The sequence below is a fragment of the Mustelus asterias genome, chromosome 16 (assembly GCF_964213995.1).
Source record: "Mustelus asterias chromosome 16, sMusAst1.hap1.1, whole genome shotgun sequence".
NCBI lineage: Eukaryota > Metazoa > Chordata > Chondrichthyes > Carcharhiniformes > Triakidae > Mustelus > Mustelus asterias.
The window spans coordinates 86,983,849-87,007,450 of NC_135816.1; positions in this window are offsets into that span (position 1 = coordinate 86,983,849).

Genomic DNA, 23,602 nt, shown 5'->3' on the forward strand with positions numbered 1-23,602 from the left:
CGCACTCACTGCACCCACACTCCCCTGACTGGCCGCACTCACTGCACCCACACTCCCCTGGCTGGCCGCACTCACTGCCCCAGCACTCCCCTGACTGGCCGCACTCACTGCCCCCGCACTCCCCTGACTGGCCGCACTCACAGAACCTGCACTCCCCTGACTGGCCGCACTCACTGCACCCGCACTCCGCAGACCGGCCGCACTCACTTCACCCGCACTCCCCTGACAGGCCACACTCACCGCCCCCACACTGCCCTGACTGGCCGCACTCACTGCACCCGCATTCCCCTGACTGGCCGCACTAACTGCACCCGCACTCCCCTGACTGGCCGCACTCACTGCACCCACACTCCCTTGACTGACCGCACTGACTGCACCCGCGCTCCCCTGACTGACCGCACTCACTGCCGCCGCCCTCCCCTGACTGACCGCACTCACTGCACCCAAACTCCATTGACTGGCCGCACTCACTGCACCCACACTCCCCTGACTGACCGCACTCACTGCCCCAGCACTCCCCTGCCTGACCGCACTGACTGCCCCCGCCCTCCCCTGACTGACCGCACTCACTGCACCCGCACTCCCCTGACTGGCCGCACTCACTGCCCCCGCACTCCCCTGACTGACCGCACTCACTGCACCCGCACTCCCCTGACTGGCCGCACTCACTGCCCCCGCAGTCCCCTGACTGGCCGCACTCACTGCCCCCGCACTCCCCTTACTGGCCGCACTCACAGCACCAAAACTCCCCTGACTGGCCGCACTCAATGCATCCACAATCCCCTGACTGGCCGCACTCACTGCACCCGGACTCCCCTGACTGGCCGCACTAACTGCACCCGCACTCCTCTGACTGGCCGCACTCACCGCACTCCCCTGACGGACCGCACTCACAGCCCCCGCACTCCCCTGACTGGCCGCACTCACTGCACCCGCACTCCCCTGACTGGCCGCACTCACTGCACCCACACTCCCCTGACTGGCCGCACTAACTGCACCCGCACTCCTCTGACTGGCCGCACTCACCACACTCCCCTGACGGACCACACTCACAGCCCCCGCACTCCCCTGACTGGCCGCACTCACTGCATCCGCACTCCCCTGACTGGCCGCACTCACTGCACCCACACTCCCCTGACTGGCCGCACTCACTGCATCCACAATCCCCTGACTGGCCGCACTCACTGCACCCGGACTCCCCTGACTGGCCACACTCAACGCACTCCCCTGACTGGCCGCACTCACTGCACCCGCACTCCCCGACTGACCGCACTCACCGCACTCCCCTGACTGGCTGCACTCACTGCATCCACACTCCCCTGACTGACCGCACTCACTGCACCAACACTCACCTGACTGGTCGCACTCACTGCATCCACACTCCCCTGACTGGCCGCACTCACTGCACCCACACTCCCCTGACTGGCCGCACTCACTGCACCCACACTCCCCTGACTGGCCGCACTCACTGCACCCACACTCCCCTGGCTGGCCGCACTCACTGCCCCAGCACTCCCCTGACTGGCCGCACTCACTGCCCCCGCACTCCCCTGACTGGCCGCACTCACAGAACCTGCACTCCCCTGACTGGCCGCACTCACTGCACCCGCACTCCGCAGACCGGCCGCACTCACTTCACCCGCACTCCCCTGACAGGCCACACTCACCGCCCCCACACTGCCCTGACTGGCCGCACTCACTGCACCCGCATTCCCCTGACTGGCCGCACTAACTGCACCCGCACTCCCCTGACTGGCCGCACTCACTGCACCCACACTCCCTTGACTGACCGCACTGACTGCACCCGCGCTCCCCTGACTGACCGCACTCACTGCCGCCGCCCTCCCCTGACTGACCGCACTCACTGCACCCAAACTCCATTGACTGGCCGCACTCACTGCACCCACACTCCCCTGACTGACCGCACTCACTGCCCCAGCACTCCCCTGCCTGACCGCACTGACTGCCCCCGCCCTCCCCTGACTGACCGCACTCACTGCACCCGCACTCCCCTGACTGGCCGCACTCACTGCCCCCGCACTCCCCTGACTGACCGCACTCACTGCACCCGCACTCCCCTGACTGGCCGCACTCACTGCCCCCGCAGTCCCCTGACTGGCCGCACTCACTGCCCCCGCACTCCCCTTACTGGCCGCACTCACAGCACCAAAACTCCCCTGACTGGCCGCACTCACAGCACCAAAACTCTCCTGACTGACCGCACTCACTGCACCCGCACTCCCCTGACTGGCCGCACTCACTGCACCCGCACTCCCCTGACTGGCCGCACTCACTGCACCCGCACTCCCCTGACTGGCCGCACTCTCTGCCCCCGCACTCCCTTGACTGACCGCACTCACTGCACCCGCACTCCCCTGACTGACCGCACTCACAGCCCCTGCCCTCCCCTGACTGACCGCACTCACTGCCCCCGCCCTCACATGACTGGCCGCGCTCACTGCACCTGCACTCACCTGACTGGCCGCACTCACTGCACCCACATTCCCCTGACTGGCCACACTCACTGCATCCGCACTACCCTGACTGGCCGCACTCACTGCACCCGCACCTCCCTGACTGGCCGCACTCACTGCACCCGCACCCCCCTGACAGGCCGCACTCACTGCACCCACACTCCCCTGACTGACCGCACTTACTGCACCCGCGCTCCCCTTACTGACCGCACTCACTGCCCCTGCCCTCCCCTGACTGACCGCACTCACAGCACCCGCACTCCCCTGACTGGCCGCACTCACTGCCCCCGTACTCCCCTGACTGGCCGCACTCACCGCACTCTCCTGACTGGCCGCACTCACTGCACCCGCACTCCTCTGACTGGCCGCACTCACCGCACTCCCCTGACTGACCGCACTCACTGCACCCGCACTCCCGTGACTGGTCGCACTCACAGCACCCGCACTCCCCTGACTGGCCGCACTCACTGCACCCACACTCCCTTGACTGACCGCACTCACTGCACCCGCACTCCCCTGACTGGCCGCACTCACTGCCCCCGCACTCCCCTGACTGGCCGCACTCACAGCACCAAAACTCACGTGACTTGCCGCACTCACTGCCCCCGCACTCCCCTGACTGACCACACTCACTGCACCCGCACTCCCCTGACTGGCCGCACTCACTGCACCGGCTCTCGCCTGACTGGCCGCACTCAATGCATCCACAATCCCCTGACTGGCCGCACTCACTGCACCCGGACTCCCCTGACTGGCCGCACTAACTGCACCCGCACTCCTCTGACTGGCCGCACTCACCGCACTCCCCTGACGGACCGCACTCACAGCCCCCGCACTCTCCTGACTGGCCGCACTCACTGCATCCGCACTCCCCTGACTGGCCGCACTCACTGCACCCACACTCCCCTGACTGGCCGCACTCACTGCATCCACAATCCCCTGACTGGCCGCACTCACTGCACCCGGACTCCCCTGACTGGCCACACTCAACGCACTCCCCTGACTGGCCGCACTCACTGCACCCGCACTCCCCGACTGACCGCACTCACCGCACTCCCCTGACTGGCTGCACTCACTGCATCCACACTCCCCTGACTGAACGCACTCACTGCACCAACACTCACCTGACTGGTCGCACTCACTGCATCCACACTCCCCTGACTGGCCGCACTCACTGCACCCACACTCCCCTGACTGGCCGCACTCACTGCACCCACACTCCCCTGACTGGCCGCACTCACTGCACCCACACTCCCCTGGCTGGCCGCACTCACTGCCCCAGCACTCCCCTGACTGGCCGCACTCACTGCCCCCGCACTCCCCTGACTGGCCGCACTCACAGAACCTGCACTCCCCTGACTGGCCGCACTCACTGCACCCGCACTCCGCAGACCGGCCGCACTCACTTCACCCGCACTCCCCTGACAGGCCACACTCACCGCCCCCGCACTGCCCTGACTGGCCGCACTCACTGCACCCGCATTCCCCTGACTGGCCGCACTCACTGCACCCACACTCCCTTGACTGACCGCACTGACTGCACCCGTGCTCCCCTGACTGACCGCACTCACTGCCGCCGCCCTCCCCTGACTGACCGCACTCACTGCCCCAGCACTCCCCTGCCTGACCACACTGACTGCCCCCGCCCTCCCCTGACTGACCGCACTCACTGCACCCGCACTCCCCTGACTGGCCGCACTCACTGCCCCCGCACTCCCCTGACTGACCGCACTCACTGCACCCGCACTCCCCTGACTGGCCGCACTCACTGCCCCCGCACTCCCCTGACTGGCCGCACTCACAGCACCCGCACTCCCCTGACTGGCCGCACTCACAGCACCAAAACTCCCCTGACTGGCCGCACTCACAGCACCAAAACTCTCCTGACTGACCGCACTCACTGCACCCGCACTCCCCTGACTGGCCGCACTCACTGCACCCGCACTCCCCTGACTGGCCGCACTCACTGCACCCGCACTCCCCTGACTGGCCGCACTCTCTGCCCCCGCACTCCCTTGACTGACCGCACTCACTGCACCCGCACTCCCCTGACTGACCGCACTCACAGCCCCTGCCCTCCCCTGACTGACCGCACTCACTGCCCCCGCCCTCACATGACTGGCCGCGCTCACTGCACCTGCACTCACCTGACTGGCCGCACTCACTGCACCCACATTCCCCTGACTGGCCACACTCACTGCATCCGCACTACCCTGACTGGCCGCACTCACTGCACCCGCACCTCCCTGACTGGCCGCACTCACTGCACCCGCACCCCCCTGACTGGCCGCACTCACTGCACCCACACTCCCCTGACTGACCGCACTCACTGCACCCGCGCTCCCCTGATTGACCGCACTCAGTGCATCCACACTCCCCTGACTGGTCGCACTCACTGCATCCACACTCCCCTGACTGGCCGCACTCACTGCACCCACACTCCCCTGATTGACCGCACTCAGTGCATCCACACTCCCCTGACTGGTCGCACTCACTGCATCCACACTCCCCTGACTGGCCGCACTCACTGCATCCACACTCCCCTGACTGGCCGCACTCACTGCACCCGCACTCCCCTGATTGACCGCACTCAGTGCATCCACACTCCCCTGACTGGTCGCACTCACTGCATCCACACTCCCCTGACTGGCCGCACTCACTGCACCCGCACTCCTCTGACTGGCCGCACTCACCGCACCCGCACTCCCCAGACTGGCCGCACTCACTGCACCCGCACTCCTCTGACTGGCCGCACTCACCGCACTCCCCTGACTGGCCGCACTCACTGCACCCGCACTCCTCTGACTGGCCGCACTCACCGCACTCCCCAGACTGGTCGCACTCAGTGCATCCACACTCCACAGACTGGTCGCACTCACTGCCCCAGCACTCCCCTGACTGGCCGCACACACTGCCCCCGCACTCCCCCGACTGGCCGCACTCACCGCACTCCCCTGACTGGCCGCACTCACTGCACCCGCACTCCCCTGACTGACCACACTCACCGCACCCGCACTCCCCTGACTGACCACACTCACTGCACCCGCACTCCCCTGACTGACCGCACTCACTGCACCCGCACTCCCCTGACTGGCCGCACTCACTGCCCTCGCACTCCCCTGACTGACCGCACTCACTGCACCCGCACTCCCCTGACTGGCCGCACTAACTGCACCCGCACTCCCCTGACTGGCCGCACACACTGCACCCGCACTCCCCTGACTGGCCGCACTCACCGCACTCCCCTGACTGACCGCACTCACAGCACCCGCACTCCCCTGACTGGCCGCACTCCCTTGACTGACCGCACTCACAGCCCCTGCCCTCCCCTGACTGACCGCACTTACTCCACCCGCGCTCACCTGACTGACCGCACTCACTGCACCCGCACTCCCCTGACTGACAACACTCACTGCCCCCGCCCTCCCCTGACTGGCCGCACTCACTGCACCCGCACTCACCTGACTGGCCGCACTCACTGCACCCACATTCCCCTGACTGGCCGCACTCACTGCCCCCGCACTCCCCTGACTGACCGAACCCACTGCCCCGGACTCCCCTGACTGGCCGCACTCACTGCCCCCGCACTCCCCTGACTGACCGCACTCACTGCACCCGCACTCCCCTGACTGACCGCACTCACTGCCCCCGCACTCCCCTGACTGACCGCACTCACTGCCCCCGCACTCCCCTGACTGACCGCACTCACTGCACCCGCACTCCCCTGACTGACCGCACTCACTGCACCCACACTCCGCAGACTTGCCGCACATACCGCACCCGCACTCTGCAGACTGACCGCACTCACTGCCCCCACACTCCCCTGCCTGACCGCACTCACTGCACCCACACTCCCCTGACTGGCCGCACTCACTGCACCCACACTCCCCTGACTGGCCGCAATCACCGCCCCCGCACTGCCCTGACTGGCCGCACTCACTGCACCCGCACTCCCCTGACTGGCCGCACTAACTGCACCCGCACTCCCCTGACTGGCCGCACTCACTGCATCCACACTCCCCTGACTGGCCGCACTCACTGCACCCACACTCCTCTGACTGGCCGCACTCACCGCACTCCCCTGACTGGCCGCACTCACTGCACCCGCACTCCTCTGACTGACCGCACTCACCGCACTCCCCAGACTGGTCGCACTCAGTGCATCCACACTCCCCTGACTGGCCGCACACACTGCCCCAGCACTCCCCTGACTGGCCGAACTCACAGAACCCGCACTCCCCTGACTGCCCGCACTCACTGCACCCACACTCCCTTGACTGACCGCACTGACTGCACCCGCACTCCCCTGACTGACCGCACTCACTGCACCCGCACTCCCCTGACTGGCCGCACTCACTGCCCCCGCACTCCCCTGACTGGCCGCACTCACTGCACCCGCACTCCCCTAACTGGCCGCACTCACTGCACCCGCACTCCCCTGACTGGCCGCACTCACTGCCCCCGCACTCCCCTGACTGGCCGCACTCACTGCACCCGCACTCCCCTGACTGGCCGCGCTCACCGCACTCCCCTGACTGACCGCACTCACAGCACCCGCACCCCCCTGACTGGCCGCACTCCCTTGACTGACCGCACTCACAGCCCCTGCCCTCCCCTGACTGACCGCATTCACTGCACCCGCACTCCCCTGACTGACCGCACTCACAGCCCCTGCCCTCCCCTGACTGACCGCACTCACTGCCCCCGCCCTCACCTGACTGGCCGCGCTCACTGCACCTGCACTCACCTGACTGGCCGCACTCACTGCACCCACATTCCCCTCACTGGCCACACTCACTGCATCCGCACTACCCTGACTGGCCGCACTCACTGCACCCGCACCCCCCTGACTGGCCGCACTCACTGCACCCGCAACCCCCTGACTGGCCGCACTCACTGCACCCGCAACCCCCTGACTGGCCGCACTCACTGCACCCGCAACCCCCTGACTGGCCGCACTCACTGCACCCACACTCCCCTGACTGACCGCACTCACTGCACCCGCGCTCCCCTGATTGACCGCGCTCACTGCACCCGCTCTCCCCTGATTGACCGCACTCACTGCATCCAGACTCCCCTCACTGGCCGCACTCACTGCACCCACACTCCTCAGACTGGCCGCACTCACCGCACTCCCCTGACTGGCCGCACTCACTGCACCCGCACTCTTCTGACTGGCCGCACTCACCGCACTACCCAGACTGGTCGCACTCACCGCACTCCCCAGACTGGTCGCACTCAGTGCATCCACACTCCCCTGACTGGCCGCACACACTGCCCCAGCACTCCCCTGACTGGCAGCACTCACAGAACCCGCACTCCCCTGACTGCCCGCACTCACTGCACCCGCACTCCCCTGACTGACCGCACTCACTGCACCCGCACTCCCCTGACTGGCCGCACTCACTGCACCCGCACTCCCCTGACTGACCGCACTCACTGCACCCACACTCCGCAGACTTGCCGCACATACTGCACCCGCACTCCGCAGACTGGCCGCACTCACTGCACCCACACTCCCCTGACTGACCGCACTCACTGCACCCGCGCTCCCCTGATTGACCGCGTTCACTGCACCCGCACTCCCCTGATTGGCCGCACTCACTGCACCCACACTCCTCTGACTGGCCGCACTCACCGCACTCCCCTGACTGGCCGCACTCACTGCACCCGCACTCCTCTGACTGGCCGCACTCACCGCACTCCCCAGACTGGTCGCACTCACCGCACTCCCCAGACTGGTCGCACTCAGTGCATCCACACTCCCCTGACTGGCCGCACACACTGCCCCAGCACTCCCCTGACTGGCCGCACACACTGCCCCCGCACTCCCCCGACTGGCCGAACTCACAGAACCCGCACTCCCCTGACTGCCCGCACTCACTGCACCCACACTCCCTTGACTGACCGCACTGACTGCACCCGCACTCCCCTGACTGACCGCACTCACTGCACCCGCACTCCCCTGACTGGCCGCACTCACTGCCCCCGCACTCCCCTGACTGACCGCACTCACTGCACCCACACTCCCCTGACTGACAACACTCACGGCTCCCGCACTCCCCTGACTGACCGCACTCACAGCACCCGCGCTCCCCTGACTGGCCGCACTCACTGCACCCGCACTCCCCTGACTGGCCGCACTCACTGCCCCAGCACTCCCCTGACCGACCGCACTCACTGCACCCGCACTCCCCTGACTGACCACACTCACTGCACCCACACTCCTCAGACTTGCCACACATACAGCACCCGCACTCCGCAGACTGACCGCACTCACTGCTCCCACACTCCCCTGCCTGACCGCACTCACTGCACCCACACTCCCCTGACTGGCCGCACTCACTGCACCCGCACTCCCCTGACTGGCCGCGCTCACCGCCCCCGCACTGCCCCGACTGGCCGCACTCACTGCACCCGCACTCCCCTGACTGGCCGCAATCACCGCACTCCCCTGACTGACCGCACTAACTGCACCCACACTCCCCTGACTGGCCACACTCACCGCACGCCCCTGACTGACCGCACTAACTGCACCCGCACTCCTCTGGCTGGCCGCACTCACAGCACCCGCACTCCCCTGACTGGCCGTACTCACTGCACCCACACTCCCTTGACTGACCGCACACACTGCACCCGCACTCCCCTGACTGACCGCACTCACAGCCCCTGCCCTCCCCTGACTGACCGCACTGACTGCACCCACGCTCCCCTGACTGACCGCACTCACTGCACCCTCACTCCCCTGACTGACAACACTCACTGCCCCCGCCCTCCCCTGACTGGCCGAACTCACTGCCCCCGCACTCCCCTGACTGGCCGCACTCACTGCACCCGCACTCACCTGACTGGCCGCACTCACTGCACCCTCAGTCCCCTGACTGGCCGCACTCACTGCCCCCGCACTCCCCTGACTGACCGAACCCACTGCCCCGGACTCCCCTGACTGGTCGCACTCTCTGCCCCCGCACTCCCCCGACTGGCCGGACTCACAGCAACCCCACTCCACTGACTGGCCACACTCACTGCACCCGCACTCCCCTGACTGGCCGCACTCACTTCATCCACGCTCCCTTGACTGACCGTACTTACTGCACCCGCGCTCCCCTGACTGACCGCACTCACTGCCCCCGCCCTCACCTGACTGGCCGCGCTCACTGCACCCACATTCCCCTGACTGGCCACACTCACTGCATCCGCACTACCCTGAGTGGCCGCACTCACTGCACGCGCACCCCCCTGACTGGCCGCACTCACTGCACCCGCACCCCCCTGACTGGCCGCACTCACTGCACCCACACTCCCCTGACTGACCGCACTCACTGCACCCGCGCTCCCCTGATTGACCGCGCTCACTGCACCCGCACTCCCCTTATTGACCGCACTCACTGCATCCAGACTCCCCTAACTGGCCGCACTCACTGCACCCACACTCCTCTGACTGGCCGCACTCACCGCACTCCCCTGACTGGCCGCACTCACTGCACCCGCACTCCTCTGACTGGCCGCACTCACCGCACTCCCCAGACTGGTCGCACTCACCGCACTCCCCAGACTGGTCGCACTCAGTGCATCCACACTCCCCTGACTGGCCGCACACACTGCCCCAGCACACCCCTGACTGGCCGCACACACTGCCCCCGCACTCCCCCGACTGGCCGAACTCACAGAACCCGCACTCCCCTGACTGCCCGCACTCACTGCACCCACACTCCCTTGACTGACCGCACTGACTGCACCCGCACTCCCCTGACTGACCGCACTCACTGCACCCGCACTCCCCTGACTGGCCGCACTCACTGCCCCCGCACTCCCCTGACTGACCGCACTCACTGCACCCACACTCCCCTGACTGACAACACTCACGGCTCCCGCACTCCCCTGACTGACCGCACTCACAGCACCCGCGCTCCCCTGACTGGCCGCACTCACTGCACCCGCACTCCCCTGACTGGCCGCAATCACCGCACTCCCCTGACTGACCGCACTAACTGCACCCACACTCCCCTGACTGGCCACACTCACCGCACGCCCCTGACTGACCGCACTAACTGCACCCGCACTCCTCTGGCTGGCCGCACTCACAGCACCCGCACTCCCCTGACTGGCCGTACTCACTGCACCCACACTCCCTTGACTGACCGCACACACTGCACCCGCACTCCCCTGACTGACCGCACTCACAGCCCCTGCCCTCCCCTGACTGACCGCACTGACTGCACCCACGCTCCCCTGACTGACCGCACTCACTGCACCCGCACTCACCTGACTGGCCGCACTCCCTGCACCCTCAGTCCCCTGACTGGCCGCACTCACTGCCCCCGCACTCCCCTGACTGACCGAACCCACTGCCCCGGACTCCCCTGACTGGTCGCACTCTCTGCCCCCGCACTCCCCCGACTGGCCGGACTCACAGCAACCCCACTCCACTGACTGGCCACACTCACTGCACCCGCACTCCCCTGACAGGCCGCACTCACTGCACCCGCACTGCCCTGACTGGCCGCACTCAATGCACCCGCACTCCCCTGACTGGCCGCACTCACTGCACCCGCACTCCTCTGACTGGCCGCACTCACCGCACTCCCCTGACTGGCCGTACTCAATGCACCCGCACTCACCTGACTGGCCGCACTCACTGCACCCACATTCCCCTGACTGGCCGCACTCACTGCACCCGCACTCCCCTGACTGACCGAACCCACTGCCCCGGACTCCCCTGACTGGTCGCACTCTCTGCCCCCGCACTCCCCCGACTGGCCGGACTCACAGCCGCCCACTCCCCTGACTGGCCGCACTCACTGCCCCCGCACTCCCCTGACTGACCGCACTCACTGCACCAACACTCCCCTGACTGGTCGCACTCACTGCATCCACATTCCCCTGACTGGCTGCACTCACTGCACCCGCACTCCCCTGACTGACCGCACTCACTGCCCCAGCACTCCACTGACTGGCCGCACTCACTGCACCCACACTCCCCTGACTGACCGCACTCACTGCCCCAGCACTCCCCTGACTGGCCGCACACACTGCCCCCGCACTCCCCTGACTGGCCGCACTCACAGAACCCGCACTCCCCTGACTGGCTGCACTCACTGCACCCACACTCCCCTGACTGACAACACTCACTGCCCCCGCACTCCCCTGACTGACCGCACTCAATGCACCCGCACTCCCCTGACCGACCGCACTCACTGCACCCGCACTCCCATGACTGGCCGCACTCACTGCCCCCGCACTCCCCTGACTGACCGCACTCAATGCACCCGCACTCCCCTGACGTGCCGCACTCACTGAACCCGCACTCCCCTGACTGGCCGCACTCACTGCACCCACACTCCTCTCACTGGCCGCACTCACCGCACTCCCCGGACTGACCGCACCTGCACTCCCCTGACTGGCTCCACTCACTGCACCCGCACTCCACTGACTGGCCGCACTCACAGCACCTGCACTCCCCTGACTGGCCGCACTCACTGCACCCACACTCCCTTGACTGACCGCACTTACTGCACCCGCGCTCCCCTTACTGACCGCACTCACTGCATCCACAATCCCCTGACTGGCCGCACTCACTGCACCCGCCCTCCCCTGACTGGCCGCACTCACCGCACTCTCCTGACTGGCCGCACTCACTGCACCCGCACTCCTCTGACTGGCCGCACTCACCGCACTCCCCTGACTGACCGCACTCACTGCACCCGCACTCCCCTGACTGGTCGCACTCACAGCACCCGCACTCCCCTGACTGGCCGCACTCACTGCACCCACACTCCCTTGACTGACCGCACTCACTGCACCTGCACTCCCCTGACTGGCCGCACTCACTGCACCCGCACTCCGCAGACTGGCCGCACTCACTGCACCCGCACTCCCCTGACTGGCCGCACTCACTGCACCGGCTCTCGCCTGACTGGCCGCACTCAATGCATCCACAATCCCCTGACTGGCCGCACTCACTGCACCCGGACTCCCCTGACTGGCCGCACTAACTGCACCCGCACTCCTCTGACTGGCCGCACTCACCGCACTCCCCTGGCGGACCGCACTCACAGCCCCCGCACTCCCCTGACTGGCCGCACTCACTGCACCCGCACTCCCCTGACTGGCCGCACTCACTGCACCCACACTCCCCTGACTGGCCGCACTAACTGCACCCGCACTCCTCTGACTGGCCGCACTCACCGCACTCCCCTGACGGACCACACTCACAGCCCCCGCACTCCCCTGACTGGCCGCACTCACTGCACCCGCACTCCCCTGACTAGCCGCACTAACTGCACCCGCACTCCTCTGACTGGCCGCACTCACCGCACTCCCCTGACGGACCACACTCACAGCCCCCGCACTCCCCTGACTGGCCGCACTCACTGCACCCGGACTCCCCTGACTGGCCACACTCAACGCACTCCCCTGACTGGCCGCACTCACTGCACCCGCACTCCCCTGACTGACCGCACTCACTGCACCAACACTCACCTGACTGGTCGCACTCACTGCATCCACACTCCCCTGACTGGCCGCACTCACTGCACCCACACTCCCCTGACTGGCTGCACTCACTGCACCCACACTCCCCTGACTGGCCGCACTCACTGCCCCCGCACTCCCCTGACTGGCCGCACTCACAGAACCTGCACTCCCCTGACTGGCCGCACTCACTGCCCCAGCACTCCCCTGACTGGCCGCACTCACTGCCCCCGCACTCCCCTGACTGGCCGCACTCACAGAACCTGCACTCCCCTGACTGGCCGCACTCACTGCACCCGCACTCCGCAGACCGGCCGCACTCACTTCACCCGCACTCCCCTGACAGGCCACACTCACCGCCCCCGCACTGCCCTGACTGGCCGCACTCACTGCACCCGCATTCCCCTGACTGGCCGCACTAACTGCACCCGCACTCCCCTGACTGGCCACACTCACTGCACCCACACTCCCTTGACTGACCGCACTTACTGCACCCGCGCTCCCCTGACTGACCGCACTCACTGCCGCCGCCCTCCCCTGACTGACCGCTCTCACTGCACCCACACTCCATTGACTGGCCGCACTCACTGCACACACACTCCCCTGACTGGCCGCACTCACTGCCCCCGCAGTCCCCTGACTGGCCGCACTCACAGCACCCGCACTCCCCTGACTGGCCGCACTCACTGCACCCGCACTCCCCTGACTGGCCGCACTCTCTGCCCCCGCACTCCCTTGACTGACCGCACTCACTGCACCCGCACTCCCCTGACTGACCGCACTCACAGCCCCTGCCCTCCCCTGACTCTCCGCACTCACTGCCCCCGCCCTCACCTGACTGGCCGCGCTCACTGCACCTGCACTCACCTGACTGGCCGCACTCACTGCACCCACATTCCCCTGACTGGCCGCACTCACTGCACCCGCACCCCCCTGACAGGCCGCACTCACTGCAACCGCACTCCCCTGACTGACCGCACTCACTGCCCCCGCACTCCCCTGACTGACCGCACTCACTGCACCCGCACTCCCCTGACTGACCGCACTCACTGCACCCACACTCCGCAGACTTGCCGCACATAGTGCACCCGCACTCTGCAGACTGACCGCACTCACTGCCCCCACACTCCCCTGCCTGACCGCACTCACTGCACCCACACTCCCCTGACTGGCCGCACTCACTGCACCCACACTCCCCTGACTGGCCGCAATCACCGCCCCCGCACTGCCCTGACTGGCCGCACTCACTGCACCCGCACTCCCCTGACTGGCCGCACTAACTGCACCCGCACTCCCCTGACTGGCCACACTCATCGCACGCCCCTGACTGACCGCACTAACTGCACCCGCACTCCCCTGACTGGCCGCACTCACCGCACTCCCCGGACTGACCGCACTAAGTGCACCTGCACTCCCCTGACTGGCTCCACTCACTGCACCCGCACTCCACTGACTGACCGCACTCACAGCACCCGCACTCCCCTGACCGACCGCACTCACTGCACCCGCACTCCCATGACTGGCCGCACTCACTGCCCCCGCACTCCCCTGACTGACCGCACTCAATGCACCCGCACTCCCCTGACGTGCCGCACTCACTGCACCCGCACTCCCCTGACTGGCCGCACTCACTGCACCCACACTCCTCTCACTGGCCGCACTCACCGCACTCCCCGGACTGACCGCACTAACTGCACCTGCACTCCCCTGACTGGCTCCACTCACTGCACCCGCACTCCACTGACTGGCCGCACTCACAGCACCCACACTCCCTTGACTGACCGCACTTACTGCACCCGCGCTCCCCTTACTGACCGCACTCACTGCCCCTGCCCTCCCCTGACTGACCGCACTCACAGCACCCGCACTCCCCTGACTGGCCGCACTCACTGCGCCCGTACTCCCCTGACTGACCGAACCCACTGCACCCACACTCCCCTGACTTGCCGCACTCACTGCACCCGCCCTCCCCTGACTGGCCGCACTCACCGCACTCTCCTGACTGGCCGCACTCACTGCACCCTCACTCCTCTGACTGGCCGCACTCACTGCACCCGCACTCCCGTGACTGGTCGCACTCACAGCACCCGCACTCCCCTGACTGGCCGCACTCACTGCACCCACACTCCCTTGACTGACCGCACTCACTGCACCCGCACTCCCCTGACTGGCCGCACTCACTGCGCCCGCACCCCCCTGACTGACCGCCCTCACGGCACCAAAACTCACGTGACTTGCCGCACTCACTGCCCCCGCACTCCCCTGACTGGCCGCACTCACTGTACCCGCACTCCCCTGACTGGCCGCACTCACTGCACCGGCTCTCGCCTGACTGGCCGCACTCAATGCATCCACAATCCCCTGACTGGCCGCACTCACTGCACCCGGACTCCCCTGACTGGCCGCACTAACTGCACCCGCACTCCTCTGACTGGCCGCACTCACCGCACTCCCCTGACGGAACACACTCACAGCCCCCGCACTCCCCTGACTGGCCGCACTCACTGCATCCGCACTCCCCTGACTGGCCGCACTCACTGCACCCACACTCCCCTGACTGGCCGCACTCACTGCATCCACAATCCCCTGACTGGCCGCACTCACTGCACCCGGACTCCCCTGACTGGCCACACTCAACGCACTCCCCTGACTGGCCGCACTCACTGCACCCGCACTCCCCGACTGACCGCACTCACCGCACTCCCCTGACTGGCTGCACTCACTGCATCCACACTCCCCTGACTGACCGCACTCACTGCACCAACACTCACCTGACTGGTCGCACTCACTGCATCCACACTCCCCTGACTGGCCGCACTCACTGCACCCACACTCCCCTGGCTGGCCGCACTCACTGCCCCAGCACTCCCCTGACTGGCCGCACTCACTGCCCCCGCACTCCCCTGACTGGCCGCACTCACAGAACCTGCACTCCCCTGACTGGCCGCACTCACTGCACCCGCACTCCGCAGACCGGCCGCACTCACTTCACCCGCACTCCCCTGACAGGCCACACTCACCGCCCCCGCACTGCCCTGACTGGCCGCACTCACTGCACCCGCATTCCCCTGACTGGCCGCACTAACTGCACCTGCACTCCCCTGACTGGCCGCACTCACTGCACCCACACTCCCTTGACTGACCGCACTGACTGCACCCGCGCTCCCCTGACTGACCGCACTCACTGCCGCCGCCCTCCCCTGACTGACCGCACTCACTGCACCCAAACTCCATTGACTGGCCGCAGTCACTGCACCCGCACCTCCCTGACTGGCCGCACTCACTGCACCCGCACCCCCCTGACTGGCCGCACTCACTGCAACCGCACTCCCCTGACTGACCGCACTCACTGCCCCCGCACTCCCCTGACTGACCGCACTCACTGCACCCGCACTCCCCTGACTGACCGCACTCACTGCACCCACACTCCGCAGACTTGCCGCACATAGTGCACCCGCACTCTGCAGACTGACCGCACTCACTGCCCCCACACTCCCCTGCCTGACCGCACTCACTGCACCCACACTCCCCTGACTGGCCGCACTCACTGCACCCACACTCCCCTGACTGGCCGCAATCACCGCCCCCGCACTGCCCTGACTGGCCGCACTCACTGCACCCGCACTCCCCTGACTGGCCGCACTAACTGCACCCGCACTCCCCTGACTGGCCACACTCACCGCACTCCCCTGACTGACCGCACTAACTGCACCCACACTCCCCTGACTGGCCACACGCACCGCACGCCCCTGACTGACCGCACTAACTGCACCCGCACTCCCCTGACTGGCCGCACTCACAGCACCCGCACTCCCCTGACCGACCGCACTCACTGCACCCGCACTCCCATGACTGGCCGCACTCACTGCCCCCGCACTCCCCTGACTGACCGCACTCAATGCACCCGCACTCCCCTGACGTGCCGCACTCACCGCACCCACACTCCTCTCACTGGCCGCACTCACCGCACTCCCCGGACTGACCGCACTAACTGCACCTGCACTCCCCTGACTGGCTCCACTCACTGCACCCGCACTCCACTGACTGACCGCACTCACAGCACCCGCACTCCCCTGACCGACCGCACTCACTGCACCCGCACTCCCATGACTGGCCGCACTCACTGCCCCCGCACTCCCCTGACTGACCGCACTCAATGCACCCGCACTCCCCTGACGTGCCGCACTCACTGCACCCGCACTCCCCTGACTGGCCGCACTCACTGCACCCACACTCCTCTCACTGGCCGCACTCACCGCACTCCCCGGACTGACCGCACTAACTGCACCTGCACTCCCCTGACTGGCTCCACTCACTGCACCCGCACTCCACTGACTGGCCGCACTCACAGCACCTGCACTCCCCTAACTGGCCGCACTCACTGCACCCACACTCCCTTGACTGACCGCACTTACTGCACCCGCGCTCCCCTTACTGACCGCACTCACTGCCCCTGCCCTCCCCTGACTGACCGCACTCACAGCACCCGCACTCCCCTGACTGGCCGCACTCACTGCCCCCGTACTCCCCTGACTGACCGAACCCACTGCACCCACACTCCCCTGACTTGCCGCACTCACTGCACCCGCCCTCCCCTGACTGGCCGCACTCACCGCACTCTCCTGACTGGCCGCACTCACTGCACCCGCACTCCTCTGACTGGCCGCACTCACCGCACTCCCCTGACTGACCGCACTCACTGCACCCGCACTCCCGTGACTGGTCGCACTCACAGCACCCGCACTCCCCTGACTGGCCGCACTCACTGCACCCACACTCCCTTGACTGACCGCACTCACTGCACCCGCACTCCCCTGACTGGCCGCACTCACTGCCCCCGCACTCCCCTGACTGGCCGCACTAACTGCACCCGCACTCCCCTGACTGGCCGCACTCACTGCACCCACACTCCCTTGACTGACCGCACTGACTGCACCCGCGCTCCCCTGACTGACCGCACTCACTGCCGCCGCCCTCCCCTGACTGACCGCACTCACTGCACCCAAACTCCATTGACTGGCCGCACTCACTGCACCCACACTCCCCTGACTGACCGCACTCACTGCCCCAGCACTCCCCTGCCTGACCGCACTGACTGCCCCCGCCCTCCCCTGACTGACCGCACTCACTGCACCCGCACTCCCCTGACTGGCCGCACTCACTGCCCCCGCACTCCCCTGACTGACCGCACTCACTGCACCCGCACTCCCCTGACTGGCCGCACTCACTGCCCCCGCACTCCCCTGACTGGCCGCACTCACAGCACCCGCACTCCCCTGACTGGCCGCACTCACAGCACCAAAACTCCCCTGACTGGCCGCACTCACAGCACCAAAACTCTCCTGACTGACCGCACTCACTGCACCCGCACTCCCCTGACTGGCCGCACTCACTGCACCCGCACTCCCCTGACTGGCCGCACTCACTGCACCCGCACTCCCCTGACTGGCCGCACTCTCTGCCCCCGCACTCCCTTGACTGACCGCACTCACTGCACCCGCACTCCCCTGACTGACCGCACTCACAGCCCCTGCCCTCCCCTGACTGACCGCACTCACTGCCCCCGCCCTCACATGACTGGCCGCGCTCACTGCACCTGCACTCACCTGACTGGCCGCACTCACTGCACCCACATTCCCCTGACTGGCCACACTCACTGCATCCGCACTACCCTGACTGGCCGCACTCACTGCACCCGCACCTCCCTGACTGGCCGCACTCACTGCACCCGCACCCCCCTGACTGGCCGCACTCACTGCACCCACACTCCCCTGACTGACCGCACTTACTGCACCCGCGCTCCCCTTACTGACCGCACTCACTGCCCCTGCCCTCCCCTGACTGACCGCACTCACAGCACCCGCACTCCCCTGACTGGCCGCACTCACTGCCCCCGTACTCCCCTGACTGACCGAACCCACTGCACCCACACTCCCCTGACTTGCCGCACTCACTGCACCCGCCCTCCCCTGACTGGCCGCACTCACCGCACTCTCCTGACTGGCCGCACTCACTGCACCCGCACTCCTCTGACTGGCCGCACTCACCGCACTCCCCTGACTGACCGCACTCACTGCACCCGCACTCCCGTGACTGGTCGCACTCACAGCACCCGCACTCCCCTGACTGGCCGCACTCACTGCACCCACACTCCCTTGACTGACCGCACTCACTGCACCCGCACTCCCCTGACTGGCCGCACTCACAGCACCCACACTCCCTTGACTGACCGCACTCACTGCCCCCGCACTCCCCTGACTGACCGCCCTCACGGCACCAAAACTCACGTGACTTGCCACACTCACTGCCCCCGCACTCCCCTGACTGGCCGCACTCACAGCACCAAATCTCACGTGACTTGCCGCACTCACTGCCCCCGCACTCCCCTGACTGGCCGCACTCACTGCACCCGCACTCCCCTGACTGGCCGCACTCACTGCACCGGCTCTCGCCTGACTGGCCGCACTCAATGCATCCACAATCCCCTGACTGGCCGCACTCACTGCACCCGGACTCCCCTGACTGGCCGCACTAACTGCACCCGCACTCCTCTGACTGGCCGCACTCACCGCACTCCCCTGACGGACCGCACTCACAGCCCCCGCACTCCCCTGACTGGCCGCACTCACTGCACCCGCACTCCCCTGACTGGCCGCACTCACTGCACCCACACTCCCCTGACTGGCCGCACTAACTGCACCCGCACTCCTCTGACTGGCCGCACTCACCGCACTCCCCTGACGGACCGCACTCACTGCATCCGCACTCCCCTGACTGGCCGCACTCACTGCACCCACACTCCCCTGACTGGCCGCACTCACTGCATCCACAATCCCCTGACTGACCGCACTCACTGCACCCACACTCCCTTGACTGACCGCACTGACTGCACCCGCACTCCCCTGACTGACCGCACTCACTGCACCCGCACTCCCCTGACTGGCCGCACTCACTGCCCTCGCACTCCCCTGACTGACCGCACTCACTGCACCCGGACTCCCCTGACTGGCCGCACTAACTGCACCCGCACTCCTCTGACTGGCCGCACTCACCGCACTCCCCTGACGGACCGCACTCACAGCCCCCGCACTCCCCTGACTGGCCGCACTCACTGCACCCGCACTCCCCTGACTGGCCGCACTCACTGCACCCACACTCCCCTGACTGGCCGCACTAACTGCACCCGCACTCCTCTGACTGGCCGCACTCACCGCACTCCCCTGACGGACCGCACTCACTGCATCCGCACTCCCCTGACTGGCCGCACTCACTGCACCCACACTCCCCTGACTGGCCGCACTCACTGCATCCACAATCCCCTGACTGACCGCACTCACTGCACCCACACTCCCTTGACTGACCGCACTGACTGCACCCGCACTCCCCTGACTGACCGCACTCACTGCACCCGCACTCCCCTGACTGGCCGCACTCACTGCCCTCGCACTCCCCTGACTGACCGCACTCACTGCACCCGCACTCCCCTGACTGGCCGCACTAACTGCACCCGCACTCCCCTGACTGGCCGCACACACTGCACCCGCACTCCCCTGACTGGCCGCACTCACAGCACCCGCACTCCCCTGACTGGTCGCACTCCCTTGACTGACCGCACTCACAGCCCCTGCCCTCCCCTGACTGACCGCACTTACTCCACCCGCGCTCACCTGACTGACCGCACTCACTGCACCCGCACTCCCCTGACTGACAACACTCACTGCCCCCGCCCTCCCCTGACTGGCCGCACTCACTGCCCCCGCACTCCCCTGACTGGCCGCACTCACTGCACCCGCACTCACCTGACTGGCCGCACTCACTGCACCCACATTCCCCTGACTGGCCGCACTCACTGCCCCCGCACTCCCCTGACTGACCGAACCCACTGCCCCGGACTCCCCTGACTGGCCGCACTCACTGCCCCCGCACTCCCCTGACTGACCGCACTCACTGCACCCGCACTCCCCTGACTGACCGCACTCACTACCCCCGCACTCCCCTGACTGACAGCACTCACTGCCCCCGCACTCCCCTGACTGACCGCACTCACTGCACCCGCACTCCCCTGACTGACCGCACTCACTGCACCCACACTCCGCAGACTTGCCGCACATACTGCACCCGCACTCTGCAGACTGACCGCACTCACTGCCCCCACACTCCCCTGCCTGACCGCACTCACTGCACCCACACTCCCCTGACTGGCCGCACTCACTGCACCCACACTCCCCTGACTGGCCGCAATCACCGCCCCCGCACTGCCCTGACTGGCCGCACTCACTGCACCCGCACTCCCCTGACTGGCCGCACTAACTGCACCCGCACTCCCCTGACTGGCCGCACTCACTGCATCCACACTCCCCTGACTGGCCGCACTCACTGCACCCACACTCCTCTGACTGGCCGCACTCACCGCACTCCCCTGACTGGCCGCACTCACTGCACCCGCACTCCTCTGACTGGCCGCACTCACCGCACTCCCCAGACTGGTCGCACACACTGCCCCCGCACTCCCCCGACTGGCCGAACTCACAGAACCCGCACTCCCCTGACTGCCCGCACTCACTGCACCCACACTCCCTTGACTGACCGCACTGACTGCACCCGCACTCCCCTGACTGACCGCACTCACTGCACCCGCACTCCCCTGACTGACCGCACTCACTGCACCCGCACTCCCCTGACTGGCCGCACTAACTGCACCCGCACTCCCCTGACTGGCCGCACTCACTGCACCCGCACTCCCCTGACTGGCCGCACTCACCGCACTCCCCTGACTGACCGCACTCACAGCACCCGCACTCCCCTGACTGGCCGCACTCCCTTGACTGACCGCACTCACAGCCCCTGCCCTCCCCTGACTGACCGCACTTACTCCAACCGCGCTCACCTGACTGACCGCACTCACTGCCCCCGCACTCCCCTGACTGACAACACTCACTGCCCCCGCCCTCCCCTGACTGGCCGCACTCACTGCCCCCGCACTCCCCTGACTGGCCGCACTCACTGCACCCACATTCCCCTGACTGGCCGCACTCACCGCACTCCCTTGACTGACCGCACTCACTGCACCCGCACTCCCCTGACTGGCCGCACTCACAGCACCCGCACTCCCGACTGGCCGCACTCACTGCACCCACGCTCCCTTGACTGACGGCACTTACTGAACCCGCGCTCCCCTGACTGGCCGCACTCACTGCACCCGCACTCCCCTGACTGACAACACTCACTGCACCCGCACTCCGCTGACTGGCCGCACTCACTGCCCCCGCACTCCACTGACTGACCGCACACACAGCACCCGCACTCCCCTGACTGGCCACACTCACTGCACCCGCACTCCCCTGACTGGCCGCACTCACTGCCCCCGCACTCCCCTGACTGACCGCACTCACTGCACCCGCACTCCCCTGACTGACCGCACTCACTGCCCCCGCACTCCCCTGACTGGCCGCACTCACCGCACTCCCCTGACAGACCGCACTCACTGCACCCGCACTCCCCTGACTGACCGCACTCACTGCCCCCGCACTGCCCTGACTGACCGCACTCACTGCACCCGCACTCCCCTGACAGACCGCACTCACTGCACCCACACTCCGCAGACTCGCCGCACATACTGCACCCGCACTCTGCAGACTGACCGCACTCACTGCCCCCAAACTCCCCTGCCTGACCGCACTCACTGCACCCACACTCCCCTGACTGGCCGCACTCACTGCACCCACACTCCCCTGACTGGCCGCAATCACCGCCCCCGCACTGCCCTGACTGGCCGCACTCACTGCACCCGCACTCCCCTGACTGGCCGCACTAACTGCACCCGCACTCCCCTGACTGGCCACACTCACCGCACGCCCCTGATTGACCGCACTAACTGCACCCGCACTCCCCTGACTGGCCACACTCACCGCACGCCCCTGACTGACCGCACTAACTGCACCCGCACTCCCCTGACTGGCCGCACTCACCGCACTCCCCTGACTGACCGCACTAACTGCACCCACACTCCCCTGACTGGCCGCACTCACAGCACCCACACTCCCCTGACTGGCCGCACTCACTGCACCCACACTCCCCTGACTGGCCGCACTCACAGCACCCGCACTCCCCTGACTGGCCGCACTCACTGCACCCACACTCCCTTGACTGACCGCACTCACTGCACCCGCACTCCCCTGACTGACCGCACTCACAGCCCCTGCCCTCCCCTGACTGACCGCACTCACTGCCCCCGCCCTCACCTGACTGGCCGCGCTCAATGCACCTGCACTCACCTGACTGGCCGCACTCACTGCACCCACATTCCCCTGACTGGCCGCACTCACTGCACCCGCACCCCCCTGACTGGCCGCACTCACTGCACCAGCACCCCCCTGACTGGCCGCACTCACTGCACCCACACTCCCCTGACTGACCGCACTCACTGCACCCGCGCTCCCCTGATTGACCGCACTCAGTGCATCCACACTCCCCTGACTGGTCGCACTCACTGCACCCACACTCCTCTGACTGGCCGCACTCACCGCACTCCCCTGACTGGCTGCACTCACTGCACCCGCACTCCTCTGACTGGCCGCACTCACCGCACTCCCCAGACTGGTCGCACTCAGTGCATCCACACTCCACAGATTGGTCGCACTCACTGCATCCACACT